Source organism: Ochotona curzoniae, unplaced genomic scaffold, assembly GCF_017591425.1.
Source record: "Ochotona curzoniae isolate NIBS_2020 unplaced genomic scaffold, NIBS_Ocur_1.0 contig_2723, whole genome shotgun sequence".
Classification (NCBI taxonomy): domain Eukaryota; kingdom Metazoa; phylum Chordata; class Mammalia; order Lagomorpha; family Ochotonidae; genus Ochotona; species Ochotona curzoniae.
The window spans coordinates 20,621,541-20,630,414 of record NW_024465573.1 but is presented as its reverse complement, the minus strand read 5'-3'; the positions used below and the strand labels follow the sequence as shown (position 1 = coordinate 20,630,414).

The following is an 8,874-nucleotide window of genomic DNA, read 5'->3' as shown; positions in this document are numbered from 1 at the left end:
ATAACCAATTGTAATGCAAAATGTGTCATGCTAACTTCAACAACATATCTTCTTTCAGATATTTTCAGCTATCTTTAAAAAAGCATTTAAGTATTCAAAGGTTTCAAATCCTAGGGCTTCCATTGGTATTCTTACTAGGCCTCAAGAATGCCAACGGATCTATCTCCCGTTTTGTGGAGACAGTTGACCAGGCTATTGGATTATATTACGATTATTGCCAAATGCAAAATGGAGTACAATTTTATTGTGTCAAAATGTCGTATGCGTCCATGGAGTTGTGAAGGTTTAAATTTTAGTTTGCACGCTTTTAATGATTTAGCTCTAAAGTTGTATCTGGTTGTTAACTATGTATTCTTAAGATGGCTATATTATTGGGAAGACTGAGATTTGCATTTTTAGATTGATGGAGGGATTTCATAGCGGTGATCAACGTTTTTCTCTGAGTTTCTTGGTTCAAGACTATTGATTTAATATTGTTTCACTTACTGGTTTCTGGTGAACACTACTACTAAGCTTGGTTGAGAATAATATTTTAAGTCTCCAAAACTGTGTGTGTGTCTGTGTGTGTGCGCACGCATACCTGTGTGCCTTAACATTTTGTCTTTTATAAAAGTTGTTTAAAATTGTTATCATGTGTTGCTGTTTGTTTATCAACAAGAGCAGGTTGCCTTGGGACTATGGCAACCTGCAGTGACTCCCCAGAGCTTTCTGATAGAATTGTAAAAGTATCTACATGATTTTAAACTGTTACTAAATCTGATTTACTTTGTCCAAGGCTAATACTACTAATTAACACAGATTTCTTTGATTTATGTAACTTAAATTACTAATAGGCTGTTTTCAAAATGTTACATCATTGATACATTTATATTTAAGTTTATTGTTAACCTGTACTCCTGTCTCACTTATAGCAGGCAATAGGCCTTTGGGATAATCTTTTGTAAATCTAATATTTAGCAGTTTTCATTTTATACTGTTCCTAAGGTAAACAACATGGTAGCTCAGATCTAAAGCCTCCCCCAATATCCTCAAGATTGGGACATAGTTAAAAAGAAACACCAACATATTAAAGTTACATTTTTAAAGCAGAGGAGGGAAATATGCTATCCCTGTGAGTGCATTAATTTGGTCTTATTCATCTTAAATTTTCTTCAGATTTTGCCTTCTGGTGAGCAACAGCTCTGCATTACTGGAGGCTATTTGCAGGCCCAACACAGATGCCTTTGGTTCAATGGAGGGACCCAGCCACTCACAAGTGGAGAGGTCCTGACCCCTTGCTAACTGTGGGAAGAGGGTTTGCTTATTTAGCCAGAAACTGAGCTGCAGCCTGTGTGGATGCCTACTCATAATGTAAAGTCCTGGACTCCATTCACTGGAGGAAGAGCCTGCAGTAAGACAGCTTCACGACCTCATCCTGAAAGATCCATCACCATCAAGGAAACATTGGAGGAGGAGGAGGAGGCCAGACCCCTCCCAACACCGGGTGATGGGGAGGGGGCGGTGTTTCTAAGAGATTGGTGCATCAAGCACAACTGTCCCTGACCCTACCCTCATGATGTATTTGATAGTATAACTGAATGATTAATATTCTGGAACATTAATAATCCATGGGAAAGGTTATGCTCTTGTCCCTAGAATTTCCTGATGGATCCTACAAACTGTGGTTTCCCTATGGCTCATCTGACCTTAGAAGTGCAGCAACTCCCTTCAATGCAACACTGCCCCTGGAGAAGACGGAAGCCCCAGTGGAACTGCCCGTAAGAACTGAAAAACTAAATTTGTTTAATATTCCTCTTGTTCCACTACAGGTCAGGAGTGCAGAGAAATTCTCCACCTTCTTAGGATGTTTGAGGAAGACTTTAAGTGTAACTTATTATTCATAGATAACAAATTCTTAACTGCCTTAGACATTACAAAAGCCACATTAATTTGTGGTGGAATCCAAGGACGACACTGACACCCTCTTAAAGGAGGTTGTGTGTACAGAGCAGGAAGGGATCTCAAGGCAGAGCAGGAGGATAAGAGGAGCTCTCTATCCTAGTCCTGGAGACCCCCGGAGGTCTCCCATGTGCTTTCACTACAGAAGCAGTGGATACCTGCCTCATCAAGGACATCGAGAACCGTATCCCGAGTGCCAAGGAGATCACAAGGAAGGTGAGTGCCCTTGGAGGCCGAGAACTCTGAGGTCAGTCCTTTCCTAGTGAATTTCCCACACTGGATTGAAGCAGCCCAGTTCCCTCGTCACAGGGTCTGGTGACAGCGGAACTTCAGTCAGGAGCCCCAGGTGACACTCAGAGACAACTGGACTCAGAGGAGGAGCTTTCTCTAGTTCTTACCTAGCTCCAGCCTTGGCTCCCAGCCCTCTCTTACAACGACCATCAGGGTTGCCTATGAGCCCCAAAATTATTTTAGATAGAGACTAATTGAATGTAGAGTTAAATTCTTACTCACTAAGTTGTTGGGGATTTCCCTGCTCACCTGCCTAAAACTTTTCTATTCCTCAATTGCTAAATGCAAAGTTCTGTAAAAACCATGCTTAATCACTACAAACTGCAAAGTTTAAATTGTGGGTTAAGAATCTCCCTGAGGGCCCGGCACGGTGGCGCAAGTGGTTAAGTCCTCGCCTTGCACGCCCGGGATCCCATATGGGCGCCGGTTCTAATCCCGGCAGCCCCGCTTCCCTTCCAGCTCCCTGCTTGTGGCCTGGGAAAGCAGTCGAGGACGGCCCAAGGCTTTGGGAACCTGCACCCGCGTGGGAGACCCGGAAGAGGCTCCTGGCTTCGGATCGGCATAGTATCGGCCCGTTGCGCTCACTTGGGGAGTGAATCATCGGACGGAAGATCTTCCTCTCTGTCTCTCCTCTCTGTATATCCGCCTTTCCAATAAAAAAATAATAAAAATAAATCTTTATAAAAAGAATCTCCCTGAAAGGGCCCGGCAGCGTGGCCTAGTAGTTAAAGTCCTCGCCTTGAATGCACCAGGATCCCAAATGGGCGCCGGTTCTAGTCCCAGCAGCTCCACTTCCCGTCCAGCTCCCTGCTTGTGGCCTTAGGAAAGCATTTGAGGATGGCTCAAAGCTTTGGGACCCACCCATGTGCGAGACCTGGAAGAAGTTCCTAGATCCTGGCTTCGGATCAGCTTGCAGTCACTTGGGGAGTGAATCATCAGACGGAAGATCTTCCTCTCTGTCTCTCCTCTCTGTATATCTGACTTTCCAATAAATAAATACAATCTTTAAAATATATATACATATATATAAGTGAAATGAATTTGGGCTGGTGACACATTATAGTAGGCTAAGCCTCTGTCTGCAGTGGTAGTAACCCATATGGGCTCCTGTTTGTATCCCTGCTGTTCCAGTTCAGCTCCAGCTCTGCTGATGCCCCAGGAAAGCAGGGGAGGATGGCTCAAGTCCTTGGGCCTTTGAGGCACAGAGGAAGCTCCCGGTTTCAAATAGGCTCAGCTCTGGCTGTTGTGGCCATTTGGGGAATGAACCCGCAGATGGAAGAAAAATGAATCTGTCTCTTCTCTCTGTAACACTGCATTTCAGATAAAAATGAATATTTTTCTTTTTTAAGTGAAAAGAGTTCCTTGTAAGCAGCATATCCTTGAGTCATTTTTTAAAAACTATACAATCATTCTAAATTTCTTAATTGAATAATTTAGTTCATTAATACTTAAGCTTGGGCCCGGCGCGGTGGCACAATGGTTAAGGTCCCCTCCTTGCACGCCCTGGATCCCATATGGGCGCCGGTTCTAATCCCGGCAGCCCCGCTTCCCTTCCAGCTCCCTGCCTGTGGCCCGGGAAAGCAGTCCAGGATGGCCCAAATTTTGGGACCCTTCACCCGCATGGGAGACCCAGAAGAGGCTCCTGGCTTCGGATCGGCATAGCATTGGCCGTTGCGCTCACTTGGGGAATGAATCATCGGACGGAAGATCTTCCTCTCTGTCTCTCCTCTCTGTATATCTGCCTTTCCAATAAAAAAATAATAAAAATAAATCTTTTTTAAAAAAACCTTAAGCTTATTATTATAGGTCATACTGCTGCCACTTTTACACTTGTTTTCTAATTCTTGTCTTGCTCCCACTCACAATTTTTGTTTGTGTCTCAGTGATTTTCTTTAGTGGTGTACTTTGATTCTTCTTATTTTTGGTAAGCTCCTGCTCCTGGCTTATATATATATATATTCTCCACAAATTCAAAATATGGTTCTCTGTTCTCTACCACAGGATTCTGAATTTATCTATATAATAATGTGAGTTTTATAGTTTCTGTTTTATTCCTATTCATTTGTGTCTCTTTCAGCTTGAGGAATTCCCTTCGAAGACAGGGCTGGCGGTGATGACAGTCCTCAATTCCAATTCCTATCTGAAGGATATCTTTGCTGGTTACAGTATTCTTGGAGGGTTTTTTTTTGTTTGTTTTCTGTTTCCTTAGTACTGAGGGTCTCCTGCCCTGAGAGGTTTCTCCTAAGAAGTCTGCAGTGCGCTGTTTGCAGCATTTAGAATCCTCTATCTTTTTTTTTTTTTTTAAGATTTATTTTTATTATTTTTTTTTATTGGAAAGGCGGATATACAGAGAGGAGGAGAGACAGAGAGGAAGATCTTCCGTCCGATGATTCACTCCCCAAGTGAGCGCAACGGCCGATGCTATGCCGGTCCAAAGCCAGGAGCCTCTTCCGGGTCTCCCACGCAGGTGCAGGGTCCCAGAGCTTTGGGCCGTCCTCGACTGCTTTCCCGGGCCACAGGCAGGGAGCTGGAAGGGAAGCGGGGCTGCCGGGATTAGAACCGGGCGTGCAAGGCAAGGACTTAACCACTTGCGCCACCACGCCGGGCCCAAGAATCCTCTATCTTTAACCTTGAAAAGTATGATTATGTCTTGGCACAGACTCAGCTGGGCTGACTTGACTGGGATTCTTTGGCTTTCCTATCACTGGTAAAAATGCATCTTGAGTTTGGGACATTTTCTGTTCTTATTTCTTTGAAAATGCTTTTTACCCCCTTGCCATTCTGAAGTCCCTCTTTATAAGAATAAATTTATTTTATTTTTGATGATGTTTACACAGTTAAGAAGGATGCATGCCCATGTAGACCACCAATTAGGGTGGGGGAAGATCAAGGATTGGAGGAAAATGGATGAGACAACTGTTTACGAACTCCTTTTTACTTCCTGTATCTGGGGAATTGGGGAGAGAAGAGGAGAGGGCCGCTCCCAGCAGCCAGCTGCATCAGTTCTTGGGGATGGGGGACGGTCACCCAGTGTCATAAACAGGGTCCCTGCTGTGGAGCATGTTCTGAGGATACTGCTTAAGTTGTCTTGATAGTTCTGAGATGCTGTTAATCTCATTGCTCCAAGGTTGAAGAAATCCTTCCAAGGTCCTTTGGTTGATATAGTCCACCTTGGAGTGTCGACTCACCCAGACAACTGCTGTCAAAGCTTGGCTGGGAGAGCTGTCCAATGTGTTCTGCCTTCCGTGGTACCAGATGTCCTCTACAAGCCTCAGTGTACTGGTTGTCATGTCCCCCATGTGCATCTGAACATGCCATCATTGCATAGCAAATGAGACCCGGTTATGACACCTGTTCTCCAATGTCAGACCACAGATCCTGTGATTTTCCCTTAAAAATATGAACGCTTCATGAATCTACATATCATCCTTGTGCAGGAGCCATGCTAATCTTCTACGTATTGTTCAAATTTTAGTATATATGCTGCTGAAGCGAGGATCTGAAGTACGTCTTAAATCAGTATTACTTGGATAATTGTTCTTTCCATGCTATCCAGCTTTCCATGCTGAAGAAAGCCAAATGTTTTCTTTAGTTTTTTTTTTCAACTCTATTTTCAACTAGTTTGAAATCACTCTTCTGTTATCCCATTGATGACTTATTTTACACTTTTTTTTTTTAAGATTTATTTTATTTTTATTGGAAAGGCGGATATACAGAGAGGAGAGACAGAGAGGAAGATCTTCCGTCCGATGATTCACTCCCCAAGTGAGCGCAACGGCCGATGCTATGCCGGTCCAAAGTCAGGAGCCTCTTCCGGGTCTCCCACACGGGTGCAGGGGCCCAAGTCCTCGACTGCTTTCCCGGGCCACAGGCAGGGAGCTGGAAGGGAAGCAGGGCTGCCAGGACTAGAACCGGCGCCCATATGGGATCCTGGGCGTGCAAGGAGAGGACCTTAACCACTGCGCCACCGCGCCGGGCCCTTATTTTACACTTTTTAATTTCACTTAGTACATATTCAGTTGGAGAAATTCTGATTTTAATTACTTCCATCTATGTTAGAATATTAATTTCTCTCGGTCCCCTTTACATTCAGTTGTGTTTCCATTAAATAACTATTTCAAAATTTTCAAAATTTCAATTCCAGATGGTCAGTTTCTAGTACCATGTTTTGCTTGTTGGATTATATCATGATTCCCTGGAATTCCTTGATGCTTGGTATATTATGTCATTCATTCATTAGCAGTAATAATCTGGCATCCTAGGTAGCTACTCTGCTAGAAATTTTCTTTTTTTTTTTTTATTTTCACATTTTATTATTATTGCTATCATTTTACGATACAGTTCCATCTTCCCTTATCCCCTCCCCAATTCACTTCCCCACCCCAGTTCCTTTATATCATTACTAACATATAGTTCTTCATACTCAGTCATATGTTCATCATTGCAGGCATGGATAATGGCAGAGAGTCCAGAATCCTATTGTCAAAATATAATATAAACAGTTGCACTGTAAGTCCTTCCTTGTCTGGAAACAGAGATGCATGCCACACTGCATCCTCACATCTGGTTGTCAGTCTCCATTACATAACTACTGTACATTCCCTTAAATGAAAAGTCATGATACAGAATCAACAATAGAAAGAAAAATAGAAATTTACAATGCCATGAAGTTAAATGACATGTTACTAGATATAACAGTCTCCATTACACAACTACTTTACCTTCCCTTAAATGAAGAGCCACAAAACAAAATCAACTTCCGGAAGAAAAAAGCAATTAAGAACACCAAGAAGTTAAACAACATGCTATTAAATGTCCAACGTGTAGCTGAAGAAGTGAAAATCAAGAACCTTCTTGAAGAAAGTGATGCCACTGCATGATCTTTGAGTCATTGAATGATTTAATCAGAAGAAAGTGTTTTGCAGAGATGAAACTAACAGAAAACAACAAAACCCATGTGATAGGTGTCCTATCTATAGTTAGGTTGTTGGTGGCGCTGATCTTGTCGGAACTTATTGGATGTTAGGTCTGGGTGCCACACGGACCTGTTTTGACCGGTATGATGCCACAGTCGGTATTATTTTCCTGTGGGACCTCAGCGAGTTCTCGCGAGCTCAGCACATGCACAGTTCACTGTTGTCCCCTGCAGTCCCAAAGGTATTGCCACAAAATGCGCAAAATGGTGCCCGACGTGCTACCACAACAGTTCTTGATCTGCTAGCCTGTCAGATCCCAGAGCTACCCAGACCTGCCCCGGATGGAACCCGTAGAATGCCACGTCCTTGCAGTTCACCGAGTCAGAAATGAGCCCACTCCCTGCTCAAAGCATGCTCAGTCCTTTCCCTTGCCCTTTCCTCCTTAGGCAAAATGGCACCCAATTCAGCTCTAGGGGGCTGACTGGGCTATGAAATCCTTGCTGTTCTCGCACTGCCCGCCTGGGATCTGCTGCTCTGTCTCTGCTCCTGGTCAAATCAAACGGACCAGCAGGACGGACAGTTCCCGTCTGGGTTCTCCTCCCAAACTCCCACTGAAAGTCCCTTCCCACCTGGTTGCTGGTGGAGTTCCGGCTGCTGGTGGAGTTTAAATCGTCGTGCTGGAATATCATTCACTGCAACACCACACTGCTGTGCCTGCTGCTTTTCTGTGTCTGTCAGTCTCCAGGTACCCCTCTGCTGTTGTTCTGTCCTTTCGTATTTCCTGAAATATGTCCTCTCTGCTTCATTCTGGTTAAATGCTTCTCCGTCTGTTTAAAAGTGTCCTTACCCTATTCTGCCATCTTGATTCTCGTAGAAATTTTTTTTTTAAGATTTATTTTTATTGCAAAATCAGATATACAGAGAGGGGGAGAGACAGAGAGAGGGAGATCTTCCATCCAATGATTCACTCCCTAAGTCACTGCAATGGCCAGTATTACACCAATATGAAACCAGGAGTCAGGAGCTTCAACCAGGTCTCCCACACGGGTTACAGTGTCCCAAGGCTTTGGGCCATCCTAGACTGCTTTCCCAGGCCACAAGCAGGGAGCGGAAAGGGAAGTGGGGCTGCCGGGATTAAAACTATGGGATCCTAGTGTGTGCAAGGTGAGTACTCTAGCTGCTAGGCCACTGCGCCAGGCCCGCTCTGCTAGAAAATTTTAAGCAGTTTATTTTCTTTGAGCACTTGATCACTTATATTATTTTAGTGACAGGATGCTAAATTGAGGTCTGCCATAGCACTGCTGTTGTGTTCAGTTGCTGGATTCCAGCTCCAGCAGAGTTTGGAACTCAGGAAGGTGCGTGTCTTAGTGTTGTGGGCTGAGGAGTTGATTAGCATTTGTTAAGCTTGGCTCCTGCAGGAAATGGGCTTGGAGGCTAGTGGCACCTTGTCTGTCAGACTCATTAGCATCCGATTGTTCTGCTAGAGGCTTGGGGGAAAGGTATATATGGCTGAATAAAGGGAGGCTGAGAGAGACCTCTTCCACCACTACTGGTCTCCTGTTGGTGTCTGATTCCCTGACCCTCGCCGTGTCCATGCTACCGGCTAAGCTGTCCGGTACAGTTTAGGCATAAAGAGGAAAGAATTGGACCACTACAATTTCATGATCATAATGGACAAATGCAAGAAAGCTGTCTCTTTTATTTATACAGCAACCCTCACAAGCTCTGG

General features: G+C 44.1%; 1 non-coding gene across 1 annotated transcript; it reads right to left on the bottom strand.

Annotated features, from left to right (window-relative positions):
• Window positions 1-5,621: 5,621 nt before the first annotated feature.
• LOC121154339 lies at window positions 5,622-5,728 on the bottom strand. Its single transcript, XR_005883482.1, has one exon. It is a non-coding gene; the product is annotated as a U6 spliceosomal RNA (small nuclear RNA).
• Between the last annotated feature and the right edge of the window lie 3,146 nt (window positions 5,729-8,874).